The sequence below is a fragment of the Macaca nemestrina genome (assembly GCF_043159975.1).
Source record: "Macaca nemestrina isolate mMacNem1 chromosome Y unlocalized genomic scaffold, mMacNem.hap1 SUPER_Y_unloc_1, whole genome shotgun sequence".
Taxonomy (NCBI): Eukaryota; Metazoa; Chordata; class Mammalia; order Primates; family Cercopithecidae; genus Macaca; species Macaca nemestrina.
The window spans coordinates 247,453-270,649 of record NW_027257582.1 but is presented as its reverse complement, the minus strand read 5'-3'; the positions used below and the strand labels follow the sequence as shown (position 1 = coordinate 270,649).

General features: G+C 38.9%; 1 pseudogene; it reads left to right on the top strand.

The window, feature by feature from the left end:
- Window positions 1-15,511, top strand: part of LOC139361196 (centriole and centriolar satellite protein OFD1-like) — a 55,234-nt pseudogene extending 39,723 nt beyond the window's left edge.
- The last annotated feature ends 7,686 nt before the right edge of the window (window positions 15,512-23,197 follow it).

Sequence of the window (23,197 nt, the reverse complement as noted above, 5' to 3'; positions counted from 1 at the left end):
AACAAATTTACAAGAAAAAAACAAACAACCCCATCAAAAAGTGGGCAAAGGATATAAACAGACATTTCTCAAAAGAAGACATTCATACAAATCCAGTTTTTTAAATATTAGACTGAGCACAATTGTGACTAATTTTAGCATTATCAAAAAATATTTTCTTATTAATTGAGGAAATTAAAGTGACATGGACTTGGGAGAGAAAACTAATTTTAAAAGTCTTCCTTTTAAAATGTGATTCAAAGCAGATGAATCACATTACCTTTGAGCCAAAGTTTAATGAACGTCAGCTGTCAGAATTGAAGTTCCACTTAATTTCCTATGTAGATAACACTCATTTGAGAATAGATGGCATATATGTGAAGTTATGGTCTCATCTTTTGATGCTGGCATGTCACAGGTCTGTATCAAAGAGTATCACATATTTCACTGAGTGTCTTGAGAGAAATGTTCTAGCAGTAAATGTGAACGTACCATAAATTTCCAAAGAGTGTAAGGTCATTTTGTCAAAGTGTTGTCTTTCAAAATGGCTAACGTATTACCTCCAATATTTGTTCTATAGAAAAAGATTTACTTGCTGGAAGGTATTCCAGGGGCTACATCCCAGCAGCTTGAGACAGAAAGTCAGATGTTTGAACATTTACATTAGTTTACTGGGATATGCATCTGTAACACAGAGCAGGTGTCTGATAATTTGTCAGAGTATAAATGCGTTGAATGAAACACTCCTGCAAGCATTTATGTGTAAGAATTGAGCTACTCCTTTTACTGAAACTGGGTATCTTGCAGTTCCTGTTCTTTCTTTGCTTTGATATCCTGGTAAGCCTGCATTTTGCTGGCATCCAAGTAAGCCCAGTTAGAAGACAGTATCATGAGAAAGTATATCTGGAAGAGAAGGGTGAGTATGATGTCTAGTGAGCATGTGAGAAGGCAAAGCTAGGTACTAGTTAGATTAGATGGGCTTTACGAAATAGGGGACTACGATTATTCTGTATTCCTATTCACTATACTATCAGAGCTGCCAAATCCTGAATATGTGCTCTACTACTTGGCTTCGTATGAAAAAACTGAAGAATAGTCAATACAAAAACATTGTAAAGTATTTCTATTAACTATTAAATGTCTATACTCATCAATCTAGGTGAGTAATATATTAAACACCTCTCACTACAATTGGATTTTTCTACATAAATAGTCATAAAATTTGCCTCAGGTATATATTGAGACAATGCTACTGAGGTATTTAAATTTGTGACTCTTATACTATCTTTAATTTTTTTTCATATTTTGATATTTCTTATTTTTTGTCTTTCACCTTATAAGTTATATATTAATATTCCTCAGTGCTTGCATTTTTCTGAAAACTCTCCTCTTCTCATATGATGTCAGTGACCTTACTTTTTTGATAAATCCTTGTTAATTTTCTCTAAACCTATATTTTCAATATTTCAGTGTGATTATTTCTAGGTAAAAACAATTTTTTCTCATCTAATGTTGTGGTATTTTATATTTTAACACAAAAATTTAAACAGTTTACATCTAATACAGTTACTCTCTTAACTACATAACTAATATCTGATTAGACAGTTGTTCTACCCAGGATTTTCTTTGTCTCTGCCTTTGCCTCCTTTCTATCTGCCTTAGTTCTTCTCTCCCTCTCCCCACATGCCACCTGTTTTCCCAATTGTGTTGACTTAATTTTCTTGCTCATATTTATTTCTTTTCCTGCTTTTGACATTAATCACGGTATTTCTGCACTTTCTGTAGTTAATCAGTAGGACCCAGTTAGATGACTTTTTTTTCTAACAAAGTAAGACATTTATTAGCCCCATTTAAAAAAATTCTCGTAATACCTCTTTCTTTTGGAGATTTATTTTTCTTGCTAAAAATAGAAAGAAGGAATTTTTCTTCTTTTCCTTGGTCTTTTGATAAGTCTTTGATATTTGCATAATCATTGTAAGTTAGAAAATGTATTTTTAAGTAGCAATAAAGTATGTGGAATAATATTCTGTGTCAAGACTATATTTGTATTCTGCCTGTTGCCCTTTCTGCACATATTTGTTCTGTGTTTTTTTATAAATGTACATGAAATCTTCCTACTCTGAGCTGAAGTTTCATAAGTTCTATTTCATATATGGTTATCAAGTGAAAGATTCCCAGTTACCTTTTCAATTTAAATAAACATCAAACAACATTTTACTATAATTCTCAATCTTCTTGCAATTTAGTAATACCCTCAAATTTGAATTATAGGAAAAAATGATTATTTTTTCTCAATAAATTGTCAAATATCAAATTAAAATGTGACATTTAAATTTGTGTATTTTCACCCTACATATGGCAACCATTCTTTCAGATCTACTGAGAAAATTACTTATTCTTGCTATATTTATGCTGAATCTATTGTATAAGAAACAAACAAAAAATTATTTGACTTCCTTTTGTGTATGCTTCATTTTTCAATGATGAGTAAGTGTCTATTTAAAAAATTTATTTGTGCCCCGCTACCCACCAATTTTTGCCTTTAGTGTCCATTTCTTCATCTCAAACAACACCTAAGCTTACTTATTATGAAGACTGTTTTGAGTGAACTTTTATTTTTGAGTGTCACCCCTAAATGTCTTTCTTGAGTATCTCTTAGGGCATGGAACATCCACCATTGAATTAGCAAAGTTGTCTTTGAAGTGGTAAAGCAATCTTAAGTTCTTCAAGGTAAAGTTTTTCTTGGGGGGCCAGCAGTTTCTTGTTGATATTTCCAGGTTTTTAAGAACTTAACAGGTCAAGCTAATATTTTATAGTGGTTTCTGATTTTGAGGTAGTTACATCTTTTAGGTAATACAAAAATCCTCTCCTCAGTCTAGAATATCACACAGGATAGAGGTTGAAATATGAATCTTTTCTCTCACGTCTTTGAATAAAAGCCTCATGTTGTGTCAGATCCTAGTACCTGTGGGCATGGTCTTCGGTATTGACTCAAATGTTTCTACTAAATTGTCTGAACAACACCTACTTTCACCAATTATTTAGGCATGGAGTCCAGCCCCACTGAACAAAGAAATTGTCCCTTTCCAGGGAATACAGCCAACTTTACTCCTCAATTGACTATTTCAACAAACAACCAAAGTTGATCTCAAACTAATGTTATTGGTGTCCAAACCTCAGAAATGATTTCTTTCTTGATAGGACTTTGATTTTTTTAAAAAAAAATTGTCTTACACTTAAATAATCTCTGGCTTTTATAAGACTTGCTTTGGCAAATTTTCCGTTTGCTCCAAAGAGCTAGAAATAAGTGCTTGATTTCCATTAAATCACTTGTTACTTAACAAATACAACCTCTGAGAAAGGTTTTATTATTATATCCCTTATACAACTAAGGCAAGGCATATTTTTGTTTATATTTTCTGGAAGCATTGCCAACTATATTATTTCTCCAAGTGTATGGCACATATTGTATCTTGTCTTCATAGACCTCTATTATTTGTACGCTATAAATAATTTGCTATTTCACATATATTATAAAGACTTCTTTGAAATTATTTAATTTTGGTCAAGACTTTATTTGATACAATCACTTTATTGTAGGGAAATCAAATCATGTCATTCTACATAATAATATATTTCCATGTTTCACATTATGAGATTTGCTTTGCATGGTACCTTAAAAGCCTGTCTATAACTTCTACTTTTTAGAATTTCCAGTTACAATGCAACATGCCAAAGTTTCTGACATAACATCAGAAAACAAAGACAGACTGTAACATAGAAAGAGAAAGACAGTTTCTTTAGGGACTTCACGACTTAGAGAGTGATGGTATAATAAATTTACTGTTTTGTTTGTTTGTTTGTTTAGGTCTTCCGTGTATCTCAGATGATGGACTGTAGAAGCTTCCAATAGAGAATCTCCAATAGGGAAGGATAAAAAGGGCTTCAAGGAAATCCTGTTATCTCCCAGTCAAAGTACCAGGAAAGGATAACCTACCCACACAAAAATCCAAAAAACACTTCCAGAAGGAATAGCCAAGCTACTCAAAAGTCAAGCCCAGTCTTTGATCGGGGCTGAATGTTTAAATGTTAATCTGCTCAATCAGGGTGCACACAATACAATCTTAATTTCCAACCACTGGTCTCTACTGTTCCTTAATTCCTGCAACATTTTGGAAGCTCATCTGGGATTGGAGACCACAAGTTTGCTGTCTCTTTTGCCTGTTGGACTGGAGCCCCAGGCTAGGAAAGACCCATGACCCTGGATGCACCATTTTGAGAACTTCAACCCAAAAGAGAAATCAGCTGTCCAGTGACCTTGTACACCCCCTGAGAACACAATGGAGTGTAAGAAGCAACAGGATGATTCCAGGGACAGCATCTTGCTGAACCATGGGAATTTTTGGGTCCCAAGGAAGGATCCATCCCATAAAGACAGAAGGGGAGGCTGATCACCTCCCATGGTGTATCTAGTTATCCGATCCAGGATGCACAATTTGCTCACTAATTCAGATAAAACCTACACCCCAACCTATGAAGAGGAACTTGGAGTGGGAAAGTGTGTGAATGCGTGTGCAAGAGTGGGGTGATGTGTGTGGTGCTGCAGCCCTCTTAGCATAGGTCATACATCCTGAGTGAAATGTGGGACTACTGGCAAACATACTCCAGAACTACCACATATGGCTTAGTGAGGCACCCCATAATTTAATGATTGTGGGGGTCTGGATTCAGGGTTTGTACAAACCCACCATTAAAGCTATGCAGCATCTGAAATATTCCTGCAAGGGAGGCTGTCTAATCAGTCTGAAACAAAAGTAAAAGAATAAGTGTATAGAGCCATAACTGGGAGGAAATGGGAGGGAAGTTGACAAAACACACCCCATTATAATGTATGTTAAAAATTTTAAGAAAGGTTATACTGGGAATTGTAGGATCAAGTTGACTCCCCAGAGGTAAAAGACTTTGTGAAATAGATGGGCCCTGTTTTAGTGTCAGGTGGCCAGTTGAAAGAAAAATAGATAGGGAGACAATTGACCATGTACATCGAGTGGTGACCGGGGTTGGAGGACAGCCAGGACATCCAGACCAATTTTCTTACATTGACTCATGACTAAATATCATCCAACCTCGACCATCATGGCTACAGTCCTTCCTGATGGTTTATTGCCAAACACTTGTGGCTCAAGCGGAGCCTAAAATAAAAGAGGAAGCAGCTTCACCAGCAGCTATGGGGGGAAAGGGAAAGCCACAAGAAGGGAAAGAAAAACTCGCTTAACAGAAACCACCAGAGGAGACAGAAATCCTTCCTCCCTATACTCAAATCTTCCCGCTGTTCCAAGACCAATGGCCCATGAGGAGTAAAGCCAGATAATGACACATCTTTGGTTTCACCCCAAAGGGAAAAATGAGAGCCCTGCCCCAGGAAGTCAAGGAAGAGTGTTGGAAAAATCAAGTGATCTGCCTCTGGTCTGGCCATGCCCTGCTTTTGCAAATACCTCTCAAGGAGACTTGGGGACCCCCTACTATAATGAACATGGCCATATTCAAGGGGGGCAATGGACCTTTGCCTACCAGCCTATTTCAATTACTGAGCCCCTAAACTTGAAACACCGTATTCTGTCACACATGGAGAAACCCCAGGCCCTCGTAGATCTGGTGCAGTCCAGTATCCAGACACATAGTCCAACTTGGCCAAATAGTAAACAGCTTCTCCTGATGCTGTTTAACATCAAAGAGCACTGAAAGATGGCTCAGTCAGCCTTCCACTGGCTAGAACCCAATGTGCCAGAAGGCACATTTCCAGGCATACACTCAGGTCCAGTTCCCAGAAGCAGACTCCCACTGGAACCCATGTGATTTGACCCAATTTCAGCATCTGCAGAAGTAATGAAAAGCCCTCCTGCAAAGACTAAAGAAAGGCAGAAAACCAGCAATCAATATAGGTAAAAGCTCAAAAGTGCTTCAAGAAATGGATGAGGGCCCTAGCAAGTTTTATCAGAAACTCTGTGAGGTGTTCTGGCTTTACACACCATTTGATCTTGAGGATACTAAGAATCAGCAGATGGCAAAAGCAACATTTGTAGGGCAAGCCCAGGGAGACATCAGGTGAAAACTGAAAAAGCTAGATGGTTTTTCAGGCATGAATGCTACCCAGCTTTTACAAGTGGCCACCAAGTTGTATGTAAACCGTGACCAGGAGGCACAAAGGGTGGATGATTGGAGACTCAGGAAGAAGGCCAATTTGCTAGTGGCAGCCCTTATGGAAAGAGAAGTCATCATGGCAAGTGAATGCAGATGCAGAGGCAGTTGTGGAATGACGAAGCAGGGGAGAGACCCAAAAGTCAGTAGAGTCTAGATAGGGATCAATGTGGGCAATGCAAAAAAAAAGGTGACGCTGGAAAAATAAGTATTTAGAGGGCAGTAAAATAAATAGCAGAGGACATAAAACTATAAAATGGCCAGCGAAGGACCACCACACCCTGAGGCAGCTAGGTGTCAACTTGATCAGGCTGGTGAGGACTGAAAAATATGCAGATTTTGCAAGACCAGTTTCCATCTCCCAAGGCCCCCAGAAGCCCACGATCACAGTAGAAGTAGAGGAGCAACAGATAGACTTTACGCTTAACACCAGCGCTAAACACAGCCCATAGGGCCACTATCTAAACATGACACAGCTATTATTGGGGCAACAGGGGTCCCAGAAAAGAATCCATTTCACCAGCCAAGGAAGTGTGTCACAGGGGGACAACAAGTCCAACATGAATACCTCCCAAATTACCCAGTTTCCCTACTTGGAAGATAATTCCTCCAGAAACTGCAAGCGCAGATTGTTTTGGTCCACATGAGGATATAACTTTAAGCCTAACTCATCCAAAGGTGATGGTGTTAACCCTCATCATTCCACAGGCTGAGGAATAAAGAATATACAAAAACAGTCACTGGAACTGTCCCATTGGCCAGGGCTGGAGAAACTGATTCGGCTACTTAGTAAAAATTTTGGAGTATGGTCTAAGAATATCCCACTGGGGCTGGCTGTAAATCAGGCACCAGAATTATAGCTAAAACCGGGAACAACTCCAGTTCAAGTTCACCAATACACATTTCCCTGTGAAGACAAAAGGGGTATTCACAAACATTTAAAGCGAATCTTAGTTTGGTGCCAGTCACCCTGGAACATTCCACTCCTACCAATACAAAATCCAGGGTCTAGTACATATAAGCCAGTGCAAAAGTTACATGACATGAGCCAGGCAACTGCAACCATCCACACAGTGGTACCGAACCATACACGCTAATAGGACTCATTCTGGCAAGTGCTGCCTAATTTACTTCCCTGACTTAAAGAATAATTTGTTCTCTCTTCACCTGGTATCAGTTAGTCATCCCATCTTTGCATTTCAATGGGACAATTCAGTCACAGGCACGGAGGAGAAGCTCACATGAACTAGACTTCAACAAATATTCAAAAACACTCCCGCAATCTTTGGAGACACACTGGCATCAGACCTCAGGCCTACACCCCACCAAAAGACAACTGCTCCTTGCTACAATATATAAACCACCTTCTCCTGGCAGCCCTAACCCCGGGCACTTCTATCAAGGAAGCCAAGACTTCCTCCACCATCTTTATGGAAAACTAGTTATAAGGTAATTCACAAAGGCCCAAATTTGCCAAGAGAACATCATATATCTAGGTTTCATAGTAAGCCAGGGGGAACACTGGCTCAGCAGTGAGCAAAAGCAATATGTTTATGCACTCGCAACCCAAACCACCCAGTGCCAAATAAGAAAATTCTTGGGGAAAGCAGGGTCCTGCCATATCAGGATCCCAAATTTCTTATTAATGGCCAAGCCTTTATAAAAAGGCACAAAGAGCAGAGGAAGGGGACCCCTCCTTGTCGAGGCTCTCCAGGAGAGGCAGGTGTTTAAATGAACCAAAGAAGCCTTAACTCAGGCCCCAGCCATAGAACTGCCAATATAAGTAAGCCTTTCTTTCTATAGGTCCAAGAATGAAAGGGATTGGTTATAGTGGTCCTGACTCGAGTCATGAAATCGTGACATCACCTGGTGATGTACATATCCATATAAGTGAACTCCGTGGTGCTAGGGTGGCCTCCTTGTCTTAGGGCACTAGCTGCCACTGCCCTATTGAAACAAGAAGCTAAAAGACTGACTCAAAGACAACAACTGACCATCGGGTTTGTCAGTCAGTTCTAACTTTAATAGATTAGACAGGGTACCATTAGTTATCAAATCTGAGAATGACTCAGTACCGGGGCTCTTATGTAAAAATCTCCACAAAATAAACTGGATATTTGTCCTATTGTACCTGAGCAAGTTATAGAGAAATGCCACACTCTGAGACTAATTCAGTAGCCCTTTTATTGCTGCCTACTGAGAGACGGCTAGGGCTCAAAATTCTCTCGTCCCCCAGAAGGTGTTAGATTTCTTTTTATACTCTGGTCTAAATAGGGGAGTGGGGGTATAGCTAAAGCAATTTTTGGAGAATCAGAACAAGCAAACCAATTAAGAAAGACTAATTGGTAACAGTTACAGAAAAGTAAACAGTTCCAGGCACAGGGGTTCAAATTATCACAAAGAGAAAATGCAGAGGCTTGGGTACCATCCCCCGAGTGCATCCCCAGAAACTGCTGATTCAGCTGGTCTCAATATCTTATCAGTAAGTGCATTCCTGGATGAGCTTGGAGTTACCTTGCACTAGATAGGTATGGACGTGGGTGGATAAGGGGGCTGCAAGTGAAGAAACAAAAATGAAGTCTGCCTGGCTATCTCAGCTAAGAGAGACAAACAAGTTAAAAGAAGGTAAGGTATCAGAGTCCTAAGAGGGCTTCCACCAGCCATCCCAAATCATAGCTCAAATTACACATGACCTTTGAGAAGTAGGGAAATTTTCTTTAAGAAGGCAAATGCAGGTCTTAAAGACAGCCATGCAAGAGGTACATGACTGGGTATGGGAAAGGTTGCCCATAAACCTAACAAACCCAGCACACCACTTTAGACCCAGGGACTCTGTGTATGTCAGAAATAAAATCCAACCACTCTAGGACGCATATGGGATGGGCCCCATACTGTAACATTGTCCACCTCCACTTCTGCTAAAGTTGCAGAAATTCTGTGTTGGATCCACCAAAGGTGACTAAAAGTGGCAGCTCAAGACATGTGGACCAGCCAACATGACCCAGACCATCTGAGCCAAATAATCCTAAAACAGGGCCAAGTTGCCATGAGAAATGATGGCAGCCCTGCTCTGGTCACTCAAAAAGCTGACCAGTCTATGATTAGCTAAAATTTGAGGAGTCAATAGCCCCACACAGTCTGTGACCCAGGAAATGACCAGTGTTATGAATATTATAGCCCCAGATTACTACCTGCGACCTCTTTTAAAATTCATGTGTCAAAACAAGGAAACCTGCTACAACAAACCAAGGTCTCACCCTCCCACGGGGGAGTTATCTCCTTATCCTTTAATATGTGCCAGTTAACATTCATGGGATCAACCTTTCCTGTAATCTCCAATTCAGAAGAATACTATAATAGTTGCCACAAATATATATGTGCACTCCTTGCTTGCTTTGCAGTTTCTCAGAGAACAACTTGATGGAACTGCATAATTCAGTCCTATAACCTACAACCCCTGGGGCTAGTCATATTACCAAAATACCAGCAAAAACAAACCGTGAGACAAGCACTTGCAATCTTGTAAATCTCACCACCTTAAAACTGGATCTGCCCATATGGACTACAGGTTTAAAGGCTCCACTAGGAAAACAAGTTAGTGGGCAGAAAACAGACTAAAAATCTATTTATATATTATCAAGAAAGCTCATACCCATTCCATCCAAAAACTCTGAGTTTTTAAATCATTCTGTAAAAATATCAACCAGAAACTCTTTGGGCCATCTCCCTTAACCAGAATCCTCTTTGCTCAACTGGCTGAAAGCATAGCAGCAGCCTACATATCTCCTCATTCAATGTCTGTTGGGGACAAACATGGGGCACAAATGGTCATGGGAGGCAAGAAAGCTAATGCCCCAAGATAACTTGACTCTTACTGTCTCTTCACCTGAACCTGTGTCCACAAGCTAGAGCACCTGGTTCTTAAAGATCTCCATTATAAAAAAATTCTGCATTGCTCAGTGGGGAAAATCCTTTACACACCCAGTAAGAAAGTCAACTTGCCTAGAACAACAATTTTACAATAAAACGCTAGGAAAAACTATGTGTTGGGGTGAAAATAATGGCCCAGTCACCTAGGTAGAAAATGGAATTTGGGGATAATGCACTCCTATTTACATGCTCTACCAAATCGTAAGGTTACAGGCAGTGCCAAAAATAATTACTAATAATACTGCAAATGCCCTACATCTGCTGGCCCAAGAAGTCACAAAAATGAAGAATGCTACTCCTTAAAATAGCCTGGTTTTAAAAACTACCTCCTAGTCCAGGAAGGAGAGTAAGCAGAGAATTCAATGTAACTGCTACTTAGAAACTAATACCAACTGAAAGGTCATCAGAATGTAACTGCCAAAATCCCAAAATTGGCCCATGTTAAAGCCCATACATGGAAAGCGTATGTATGGGAAGCGTTTCTCTTAGGGGACTGGTTTTCATCCCATGAGGAAAGTAAGACTTTAGTAAAACTAGTTCTAGCCATACTAGCACTTTGCCTTGTTCTCCCTTGTTTCTTACCCTTCTTGAAAAAAAGATTCAAGCTGCCATAGAGGCTCTTGTGAACAAACACACGACCACTCAACTAATGGTTCTAACTAAATATCAACCCCTGCCAAATATGGAACTATCCCCTGCTTGAAGAATTAAATTGAGATGACACTCTCTGGTAAATCTCATTTATAAAAAGCATTGAAGGTGGCAAAGAAGCAGAGAATGTTAAAAAAGAAAAAAAAGGTGAGCTGACTCAATCCAAAACCCAGCAATAAGTCAGACCCTGATGGGACTCTGATGGCATGAGCAGCACAGACAGGGATTGCAAATAATGGTTTCTAGAAGCAGAAATGAGAAAAACAAGTTCTTCTTATCAGTTTCACCTTTTAGAACTCTCGCCCCATACTATTATTCTTTATTCTGCTCTCACAGATATTTTTATAACTACATCTGGAAGTTCACAAAAATTTTTTAAGTTCCTGTTTTCCAATCCATGTATTATTGCAAAGATCAGGAGACATACTGAGTTACAACACCTGTCACTTTTTAAAAAACTGCCTTTTTTCTGATTCTGTAAGCTTGTTTGCCCATCCTGCAGATTTCATGCCACTAGTTGGCCAATACTCTTCAGTAGCATGTATAAAATTCAAATCTTGTGTTGGTTCAGTGCTCAGCCTTTAAATATTATTCCACTAAGTCAAGGCACACCCCATAAACTCCTCCGTTCCACCCATTGGTCTCTCCAATCCCTTTATTCCCACAAAAGTGGGAGCTTTGTCTTTTGTTCTAGGGATGAACAAACAGCCAGACCTTCTTCTTTTGGGACCATAGTGTTTAATCCTCAAACATGAAATAAATTTTCTCAAGTAAGGCCACGTCTTGGTCCCTCCCAGACATTGGAAATACATCATCTTAAAAACATTTCCAAAATGTCTGGTTAGCAGTTTCTTGGTTATACTCATGGCCTTCAGGAACATACACAATTACTTAGAGGCAAGGAATTTTGGGAAGTTTGATTTTGCTAATTCCAGAGTAAATGTACTTTGGAAAGCAGTCTGTAAAACACAATCTAGAGCCTGGGCAGTTTCCTTCTGGCTGATCATACAACAGTGAATTAAACGAAGTTCGTATCATTCTGAAATTCTAGTCACTGAGGCAGATGGTCAGCAAGCCATTACCCAGGACAGCCGCAGGGAAGGGCTGAAGCAGATGAGTAGCGGTCATGGCCACAAGAGGGAGTTTATGACAGGCGGCCATTTGTCACACACCTGGGAAAGGGAGTAAAAATAATATAAAAAGATAAGAGAATTCAACTGAATAACTTGGTGTTCTGCCTCTGAGAAGGAATGTAGATTATAATACTGACTTTAAAAATTATTGACCAGGTGCAGCCGCTCATGTCTGCAATCCCAGCAATTTGGGAGGCTGTGATGTGTGGATCACAATGTCAGTAGATCAAGACCATCCTGGCTAACATGGTGAAAACATTTCTACTAAAAATACCAAAATTAGCCAGGTGTGGTGACATGTGCCTCTAGTGACAGCTATTTGGGCAGGAGAGTTGAGGCAGGAGAATCATTTGAACCTGGGAGGCAGAGGTTGCATTGAGCTGACTGCTCGACTGCACTCCAGTCTGGGCAACAGAGTGACATTCCATCTCAACAACAACAACAACAACAACAACAATAATAACATTAAATTATTAAGCAGCATATGAGTAAAATTGGTGTTATTGAGAAATTTTTATATTCATCATTTCACTTTTTCATCTGGGCTCAAAGGAAATTGAAACAGCTGAAATTTTCTGCCTCTGATATAAGGTGCCTAATGGACAACTTCATTTCATTCTGTTGTGCCCTAAGAGGTTTCAGTGTTCCACCATGAAGGTACTAAATATACACCAGAGCAGAGAAGTAGTTTTTCTTCCTCTTTCTTTCATAATAAAGAGGTACTTAAACAAAATTGCTATATTGAAATTACTATTCCATATAAGAAAGCAATCTCATTTACCAGTAACTTTTTTCTTCTTCTTCTCGTACAGATGAAATTTCATTTCTCCCTTCAGAAATGCTCAACTGTCTCTTCAGATATTTTAATTTCTTGAGAAGGATTGAGAAGAGATGGCGGTTGGAGATAGAAAGAAAACTGTGTTGATTTTCTCCTATTTTTGGAACTAAGTCCCTGATGATAACTTTAGAACACGACACCAAAGCTTCAGAGTCCTCTGGTGAACCTATAAAATTTTCTGCTTATTTGCATTGCTAACTTATAAAACAAACAAACAAACAAAAACAGGTTATGGCTGAGAACTGGAAGAGAAAGGTCAGCATAATTGTCTCTGAGAATCAGGTCTATTTAAACATTTGAGATATAGGGACAGATGCCAAAATACAGAGGCAACAGACAACTTGTTGAAATATGAGCCTTGCCTTGAACAAAATATAAGCAGGAGAAACAAGTATGTGTATGTTTTCAAGAAACAGGTACAAAACATTGTTCAAGTAAGGTGCTGGAGTTGTTACTTTTCACGTCAGAAATAAGGAGGAGATGGAATTTTGGTTGGGTTTCCAACAGCATATCAGCCTTTTTGATGGAATGGGAGTGCCACAGACTGAGGAGACAGTGAAGGCAAATGTCAAACAAGGAAGATACAGATGCAGCTAGACCCCAGCAAGTGGGTTGGTACAGGTGGAACATTTGTAGTACAATGTTGGTGGTGTTAAAGGAAAGTAGTCTGGAAAGAAAAAGGCAAATTATCGGAGCCCAGAATACCATGGCAGTGGACTCTACCAGAGCAGAGACACTACACATGAGATACACATCTTCCACTCAGGGAATGCTTGGTGCAGATGACGAAAGGTTTCTGGAAGGCAGAGTCTGTACTCACGGAGAGCCTTCACAGGGTTTTTCAGTATTCCAGGAGATGGTGAGGAAGACCTCTCTTGTAGCCACAGGGCAGGGAGTTCAAATGTGCCAGTGCTGGTTACTGGGTGGGTGGAAGATAGAGCGTAATCGAAGAACTGGAATGATCATGCCTGGGTTGAAGTTGCTGCTGTGGAGTTTCTACATGTGTATGGAAATAAACTATCAGAAATGTGGATGTGAGGCTAGGTGTAGAGATCAGTAGAGTAAAAGATATGGAAAGGATCCACATCTGAGTATTCTCTAAAACCCTAGGAAGGGCTGCCATCAATTTGCAGAACTCTGTTTCCAAACAAAACACAACAAAAAACAAAGAAACAAAAAAAGAAAAACAAAAACAAATAAACAAGAAACAGTGCCTAAATAAGAGGCTGTCAACGTCAGTTAGCTGGCAGTAGAAGAACCCAAGGGCAGAGGTGGCTGCCAGTCCAAATTTGCTTCTAGGGGCTTACACTGCCTCCATCCTTCCTCTGGTTCTCTGCTTCCCTTCTGTGCTCTGAGTCTGGTCTAGCAGACAAATTTCTCTGTCCAATTAACACACCTGCTAAGCCTTGCTTGAATTACAGCACCAGATGCATGTTCCCTAGATTCCTGGTTAATTCAAATCAAAAGCACAGGACACTTGAGGGAAATTAATCACTTCCTTCATTGAGATGACCTATTTGTCTTGCACTGATGATAACAATGACTTCAATTTTAAAAATTATTTATCTGGCGTACATGCTGTAATTGAAGAAATGGGATTCTATAACTGCATTTTTAAACACTTAAAATGTTTTATAAATGTATTTGTGTATTTTCTGCTTTTTTGCCCATCTGTTTTAAAGAGGCTGATTCAGGAATCAGTGAAGATTGAATAAAAATGAATTAGATTTAAAAAAATTAAGAATGCATAATGAAGAAATAAAAGACAAATCTGCTCACAGTGAAAATCCTTTAGAGAAATATATAAAAATTATCCAGTGGAAACAAGACCAGGAGTCAGGAGATAAGTTGCCAATGCCCACGGACAGGGGAATCTGTGGGTAGAAGACACCCAGACCTTCTGTGGTTTATTTTAACTTCTTGGAATGGGAATTGTTATTCACAATTGAAGACAAGAAGGTAAAAAGCATTAGAAATCCAAAGTTTATATAAATCATTGAGTCTTTAAAACATTTCACTCTTTTAAGAAAAATCTATAGCTTTTTGTTTAAGGTAAAATACATAAGAGATTTTGATTTGTCAAAGTTTGTATCAGTTGGGATGGCTCATTTTTTAGGAATAAGAAAGAAAAGATCTATCATCATATAACAAATACATGAGTACTGACATTAATATTTTATGTAAGTCTGAAGTATCCTGGGGTTAAACGCATACCTGATGGTTTATTTTGATGTGCTTGCTAAATTTCATTTTTATAAGTCACCACAATTTTTAGGCTCTTAAATTACATATATGTTACAATAATGGTTCTTAAATCACAGTATTTTATAAAATTAATGCATACCTAATTTCAAAATTCTTCCCTTTCCCTCATGTAATCACAGCTCAAGAAGGACGCTCCAAGAAGTCTCCCTATGGACATGCTTCAATCTAGTAACAGAGTCAAAACGCACCTGTTTTCCCAACATACTATGTCCCCTAAAGAAACTGTTAATCATTCATTTTGTCAGTCGAGAGAAATGATTATAAATTTGCTGGAAAGAAATTATGGAATCATTAAGAATTGCTGACTATAAAATAACTGAGTTTTTTAAACTTGTGAAATTGATCTTAGTATAACCTGTATGCTAAGGCAGAAACTCCCCAGGGAAGAAATTGAGAACATTATGAAGATACCAAATAAACCTTGAACACATTTTTAATTTTTTAATACTATATCTGTGGTCTTTCCCTTAATAATTCCACAGGTTTTTCTCATGAAGAATCAGATGACTCTTGGTAACCACATTTACTGCCCTGTGATGAGATTTACTACCTGTGATGAGAAGTTACGTAACATTAGCTCCTCTGTAAATGTTTCTCTGTCATAAGATAAAACTCTCAACAAAAAATCTGTGTGCAATCCAATGTGATTTTTTCCATAATTTTATTTTGTACTATAGTGTATGAACCAAGAATAATCTAGCCATGTTAGACACCTCCTCTAATCACAGAATTTAATAATCATTACAGTAAAAAGAGATTTTTTTAACCTTATTATTTTTTCCTAAATTTTTAAATGAGTATAACCTGTCATATTGTTCAACTGAAGTCCTACTATTTGAAGGTTAAGCTATTTTCTTTCCTCTCCTGTGAAAGAATGCCCTCTGTGAAACAGGAGGTCATTTCTTCCCAGCACTTTTCTGTTTTCTCACCAACATAAAAACACAGATTTTCCTAAGCATTATTAATAGTACGATATTGCCAATGGTCTTTACATTTGATATCTATGGTGTGAATGTTTGTGTCCCTCCAGAATTCATATGTTGGAATTTAAACCCTTCAGTGCGATCGAATTAAAAGGTGGGAGCTTTTGGGGGCAATTAAGAGTGTAATTAGCAACCCTATAAAAGGGCTTAATGGAACTAACTAGGTCCTTTGCTCTTCAACCATTTGAGAAAACTGTATTTGCGCTCTCTGGAAAACACAGCAACAAGGTGCAATCTTATAAGTAGAGATCAGGCTTTCATCAGACATCAAACCCGACAGAGCCTTGATCTTGGACTTTCCAGCCTCTAAAACTGTAAGAAAGACATTTCTGGTTTGATAACGTAACGAGTCTAAGGTATTGTGTAATTACATCAGCAGGGACATAGTGAGATAGCATCTGTACTGTGGAAACTTTGGTTCTCCTACTTCATGAATGGGCTTCAGGTATTTCATTAATTTATAAATACAAGATACCTCCCCTATAATGGCCTTAATTTTCATCCCTTAAAAATCAAGTTTTACAAGGCAGACCTGGATTAAAAAACAATTACACTCAAACTTAAAGAGGGTCCTAGATTGTGTAGCAAGATCACTTTTGACAATTTAGAGACCGCTGGTGATCTTAGCTATTATTTACAGTTTCCTATGTTGATTTGTGTGAATTAAATAATTGCACCACATGCTAAAGAGAAGGTAATAAGTAGTGTGACAAATAGCACAACGATTGAACTGCAGACTCTTCTCTTGCCATGCATGAATGAAGGGGGATGATCCAGTGTCAGCACCTCAATTAGGAATGGTCATGTGTCAACAGTGACAAAGACTAGCACTCACTAAGAAACGTCAGATGCAGAGATTCCACATTTAGAATCACAGTGACAGATAAGGAGTTCAAACAGATTACTAAACAAAATCCTTAGTAAGATATTTAGCTCTGCTACTCTAGAGAGTAACTGTTAGAACTAGTTTTCTTTGTATTCCTGAGTAAATATTTTCACAGACTTTTGTACCATTGATTTGAAAAAATAACCAACCACACAGCAGTCCTTATTGTTGTACTTTGCCCAAGTTTAAGCCTTGTTTATCTTATAGGTAGATGGATTTTATTTGTTGCAAAACAAGTCAGAAAACTTATAACTTTATACAGAGAGCTGCGAAGTGCTAGTGGTAATTTTATGTCCAATACAGCACCAGTGGATTATAATATTTTCTTAAATTGCAGAAGAGATTTTGGCCAGAAACAAAACAAGTAGCATTCACAGACTTGAACTTTATAACAATGTGAAATCTTTACTAGGCACATTATTCAGAAGTGACACCATGCTGAGGACATAGAAAGATAGGATTTGTATATGGTAAAAAGGCAAGTAAATGAAGCTATAATTTTATTTCATTAGTCTTAATACATCCTCAGCTATTTGCATCTAAAAAGGTCTTTAAAGTAAGCATGCATAACTATTGACTATTATCTACAAATATTTTTTGTAACAGTTGATTATTACTTTGGGAAGTCCTTGGCACTGATTGAAAATGTTTTTTTTGGCCGGGCGCGGTGGCTCACGCCTGTAATCCCAGCACTTTGGAAGGCCGAGGCGGGCGGATCACAAGGTCAGGAGGTCGAGACCATGGTGAAACCCCGTCTCTACTAAAAATAGAAAAAATTAGCAGGGCGCAGTGGCGGGCGCCTGTAGTCCCAGCTACTCGGGAGGCGGAGGCAGGAGAATGGCGGGAACCCGGGAGGCGGAGCTTGCAGTGAGCCGAGATTGCGCCACAGCACTCCAGCTTGGGCGACAGAGTCTCAAAAAAAAAAAAAAAAAAAAAAAAGAAAAAGAAAAGAAAATGTTTTCTTTTTCTTTTTTTTTTTTTTTTTCCGTATCTTTTTATAATTTTTTTTTTGGGGGGGCAGGGGGAGAAGACTCGCTGTGTAATCCAGGTCAGAGTGCATTGGTGCGATCTGGGCTTACTGCAAGATCCGTCTCCTGGGATCATGCCATTCTGTGGCCTCAGCCTCTCCAGTAGCAGGGACTGCAGACACCTGCCATCACATCCAGCTAATTTCCTGTCTTTTTAGTAGACACAGGAATTTACCGTGTTAGCCAGGATGATTTCTTTCTTTTTTTTTTTTTTTTAAATTTATTTATTATTATTATACTTTAAGTTCTGGGGTACATGTGCATAACGTGCAGGTTTGTTACATATGTATACTTGTGCCATGTTGGTGTGCTGCACCCATCAACTCGTCATTTACATCAGGTATAACTCCCAATGCCATCCCTCCCCCTTACCCCCTCCCCATGATAGGCCCCGGTGTGTGATGTTCCCCTTCCTGAGTCCAAGTGATCTCATTGTTCAGTGCCCACCTATGAGTGAGAACATGCGGTGTTTGGTTTTCTGTTCTTGTGATAGTTTGCTAAGAATGATGGTTTCCAGCTGCATCCATGTCCCTACAAAGGACACAAACTTATCCTTTTTTATGGCTGCATAGTATTCCATGGTGTATATGTGCCACATTTTCTTAATCCAATCTGTCACTGATGGACATTTGGGTTGATTCCAAGTCCTTGCTATTGTGAATAGTGCCGCAATAAACATACGTGTCCATGTGTCTTTATAGCAGCATAATTTATAATCCTTTGGGTATATACCCAGTAATGGGATGGCTGGGTCATATGGTACATCTAGTTCTAGATCCTTGAGGAATTGCCATACTGTTTTCCATAATGGTTGAACTAGTTTACAATCCCACCAACAGTGTAAAACTCTTCCTATTTCTCCACATCCTCTCCAGCACCTGTTGTTTCCTGACTTTTTAATGGTCGCCATTCTAACTGGTGTGAGATGGTATCTGATTGTGGTTTTGATTTGCGTTTCTCTGATGGCCAGTGATGATGAGCATTTTTTCATGTGTCTGTTGGCTGTATGAATGTCTTCTTTTGAGAAATGTCTGTTCCTATCCTTTGCCCACTTTTTCATGGGGTTGTTTGTTTTTTTCTTGTAAATTTGTTTGAGTTCTTTGTAGGTTCTGGATATTAGCCCTTTGTCAGATGAGTAGATAGCAAAAATTTTCTCCCATTCTGTAGGTTGCCTGTTCACTCTGATGGTAGTTTCTTTTGCTGTGCAGAAGCTCTTTAGTTTAATCAGATCCCATTTGTCAATTTTGGCTTTTGCTGCTGTTGCTTTTGGTGTTTTGGACATGAAGTCTTTGCCGATGCCTATGTCCTGAATGGTACTACCTAGGTTTTCCTCTAGGGTTTTTATGGTATTAGGTCTAACATTTAAGTCTCTAATCCATCTTGAATTAATTTTCGTATAAGGAGTAAGGAAAGGATCCAGTTTCAGCTTTCTACTTATGGCTAGCCAATTTTCCCAACACCATTTATTAAATAGGGAATCCTTTCCCCATTTCTTGTTTGTGTCAGGTTTGTCAAAGATCAGATGGCTGTAGATGTGTGGTATTATTTCTGAGGACTCTGTTCTGTTCCATTGGTCTATATCTCTGTTTTGGTACCAGTACCATGCTGTTTTGGTTACTGTAGCCTTGTAGTATAGTTTGAAGTCAGGTAGCGTGATACCTCCAGCTTTGTTCTTTTGACTTAGGATTGTCTTGGAGATGTGGGCTCTTTTTTGGTTCCATATGAACTTTAAAGCAGTTTTTTCCAATTCTGTGAAGAAACTCATTGGTAGCTTGATGGGGATGGCATTGAATCTATAAATTACCTTGGGCAATATGGCCATTTTCAGATATTGATTATTCCTGTCCATGAGCATGGTATGTTCTTCCATTTGTTTATGTCCTCTTTTATTTCACTTAGCAGTGGTTTGTAGTTATCCTTGAAGAGGTCCTTTACATCTCTTGTAAGTTGGATTCCCAGGTATTTTATTCTCTTTGAAGCAATTGTGAATGGAAGTTCTTTCATGATTTGGCTCTGTGTTTGTCTGTTACTGGTGTATAAGAATGCTTGTGATTTTTGCACATTAATTTTGTATCCTGAGACTTTGTTGATGTTGCTTATCAGCTTAAGGAAATTTTGGGCTGAGACAATGGGGTTTTCTAAATATGCAATCATGTCATCTGCAAAGAGGGACAATGTGACTTCTTCTTTTCCTAACTGAATACCCTTGATTTCTTTCTCTTGCCTGATTGCCCTAGCCAGAACTTCCAACACTATGTTGAATAGGAGTGGTGAGAGAGGGCATCCCTGTCTTGTGCCAGTTTTCAAAGGGAATTTTTCCAGTTTTTGCCCATTCAGTATGATATTGGGTGTGGGTTTGTCATAAATAGCTCTTATTATTTTGAGGTACGTTCCATCAATACCGAATTTATTGAGCGTTTTTAGCATGAAGGGCTGTTGAATTTTGTCAAAAGCCTTTTCTACATCTATTGAGATAATCATGTGGTTCTTGTCTTTGGTTCTGTTTATATGCTGGATTATGTTTATTGATTTGCGAATGTTGAACCAGCCTTGCATCCCAGGGATGAAGCCCACTTGATCATGGTGGATAAGCTTTTTGATGTGCTGCTGAATCCGGTTTGCCAGTATTTTATTGAGGATTTTTGCATCGATGTTCATCAGGGATATTGGTCTAAAATTCTCTTTTTTTGTTGTGTCTCTGCCAGGCTTTGGTATCAGGATGATGCTGGCCTCATAAAATGAGTTAGGGAGGATTCCTTCTTTTTCTATTGATTGGAATAGTTTCAGAAGGAATGGTACCAACTCCTCCTTGTACCTCTGGTAGAATTCAGCTGTGAATCCATCTGGTCCTGGACTTTTTTTGGTTGGTAGGCTATTAATTATTGCCTCAATTTCAGAGCCTGCTATTGTTCTATTCAGGGATTCAACTTCTTCCAGGTTTAGTCTTGGAAGAGTGTAAGTGTCCAGGAAATTATCCATTTCTTCTAGATTTTCCAGTTTATTTGCGTAGAGGTGTTTATAGTATTCTCTGATGGTAGTTTGTATTTCTGTGGGGTCGGTGGTGATATCCCCTTTATCATTTTTTATTGCGTCGATTTGATTCTTCTCTCTTTTCTTCTTTATTAGTCTTGCTAGCGGTCTGTCAATTTTGTTGAATTTTTCAAAAAACCAACTCCTGGATTCATTGATTTTTTGGAGGTTTTTTTGTGTCTCTATCTCCTTCAGTTCTGCTCTGATCTTAGTTATTTCTTGCCTTCTGCTAGCTTTTGAATGCGTTTGCTCTTGCTTCTCTAGTTCTTTTAATTGCGATGTTAGAGTGTCAATTTTAGATCTTTCCTGCTTTCTCTTGTGGGCATTTAGTGCTACAAATTTCCCTCTACACACTGCTTTAAATGTGTCCCAGAGATTCTGGTATGTTGTGTCTTTGTTCTCATTGGTTTCAAAGAACATCTTTATTTCTGCCTTCATTTCGTTATGTACCCAGTAGTCATTCAGGAGCAGGTTGTTCAGTTTCCATGTAGTTGAGCGGTTTTGATTGAGTTTCTTAGTCCTGAGTTCTAGTTTGATTGCACTGTGGTCTGAGAGACAGTTTGTTATAATTTCTGTTCTTGTACATTTGCTGAGGGGTGCTTTACTTCCAATTATGTGGTCGATTTTGGAGTAAGTACGATGTGGTGCTGAGAAGAATGTATATTCTGTTGATTTGGGGTGGAGAGTTCTATATATATCTATTAGGTCTGGTTGCTGCAGAGATGAGTTCAATTCCTGGATATCCTTGTTAACTTTCTGTCTCATTGATCTGTCTAATGTTGACAGTGGAGTGTTGAAGTCTCCCATTATTATTGTATGGGAGTCTAAGTCTCTTTGTAAGTCTCTAAGGACTTGCTTTATGAATCTGGGTGCTCCTGTATTGGGTGCATATATATTTAGGATAGTTAGCTCTTCCTGTTGAATTGATCCCTTTACCATTATGTAATGGCCTTCTTTGTCTCTTTTGATCTTTGATGGTTTAAAGTCTGTTTTATCCGAGACTAGTATTGCAACCCCTGATTTTTTTTGTTCTCCATTTGCTTGGTAAATCTTCCTCCATCCCTTTATTTTGAGCCTATGTATGTCTCTACGTGTGAGATGGGTCTCCTGAATACAGCAGACTGATGGGTCTTGACTCTTTATCCAGTTTGCCAGTCTGTGTCTTTTAATCAGAGAATTTAGTCCATTTACATTTAAGGTTAATATTGCTATGTGTGAACTTGATCCTGCCATTATGATAATAACTGGTTATTTTGCTCGTTAGTTGATGCAGTTTCTTCCTACCCTCGGTGGTCTTTACATTTTGGCATGTTTTTGCAATGGCTGGTACCTGTTGTTCCTTTCCATGTTTAGTGCTTCCTTCAGGGTCTCTTGTAAGGGAGGCCTAGTGGTGACAAAATCTCTAAGCATTTGCTTATCTCTAAAGGATTTTATTTCTCCTTCACTTATGAAACTTAGTTTGGCTGGATATGAAATTCTGGGTTTAAAATTCTTTTCTTTAAGAATGTTGAATATTGGCCCCCACTCTCTACTGGCTTGTAGAGTTTCTGACGAGAGATCTGCTGTTAGTCTGATGGGCTTCCCTTTGTGGGTAACCCGACCTTTCTCTCTGGCTGTCCTTAAGATTTTTTCCTTCATTTCACCTTTGGTGAATCTGGCAATTATGTGCCTTGGAGTTGCTGTTCTCGAGGAGTATCTTTGTGGCGTTCTCTGTATTTCCTGGATTTGAATGTTGGCCTGCCCTACTAGGTTGGGGAAGTTCTCCTGGATGATATCCTGAAGAGTGTTTTCCAACTTGGTTCCATTTTCCCCCTCACTTTCAGGCACCCCAATCAGACGTAGATTTGGTCTTTTTACATAATCCCATACTTATTGCAGGCTTTGTTTATTTCTTTTTCTTCTTTTTTCTTTTGGTTTCTCTTCTCGCTTCATTTCATTCATTTGATCTTCAGTCGCTGATACTCTTTCTTCCAGTTGATCGAGTTGGTTACTGAAGCTTGTGCATTTGTCACGTATTTCTCGTGTCATGGTTTTCATCTCTTTCATTTCATTTATGACCTTCTCTGCATTAATTACTCTAGCCATCAATTCTTCCACTTTTTTTTTCAAGATTTTTAGTTTCTTTGCGCTGGGTATGTAATTCCTCCTTTAGCTCTGAGAAGTTTGATGGACTGAAGCCTTCTTCTCTCATCTCATCAAAGTCATTCTCCGTCCAGCTTTGATCCGTTGCTGGCGACAAGCTGCGCTCCTTTGCCGGGGGAGATGCACTCTTATTT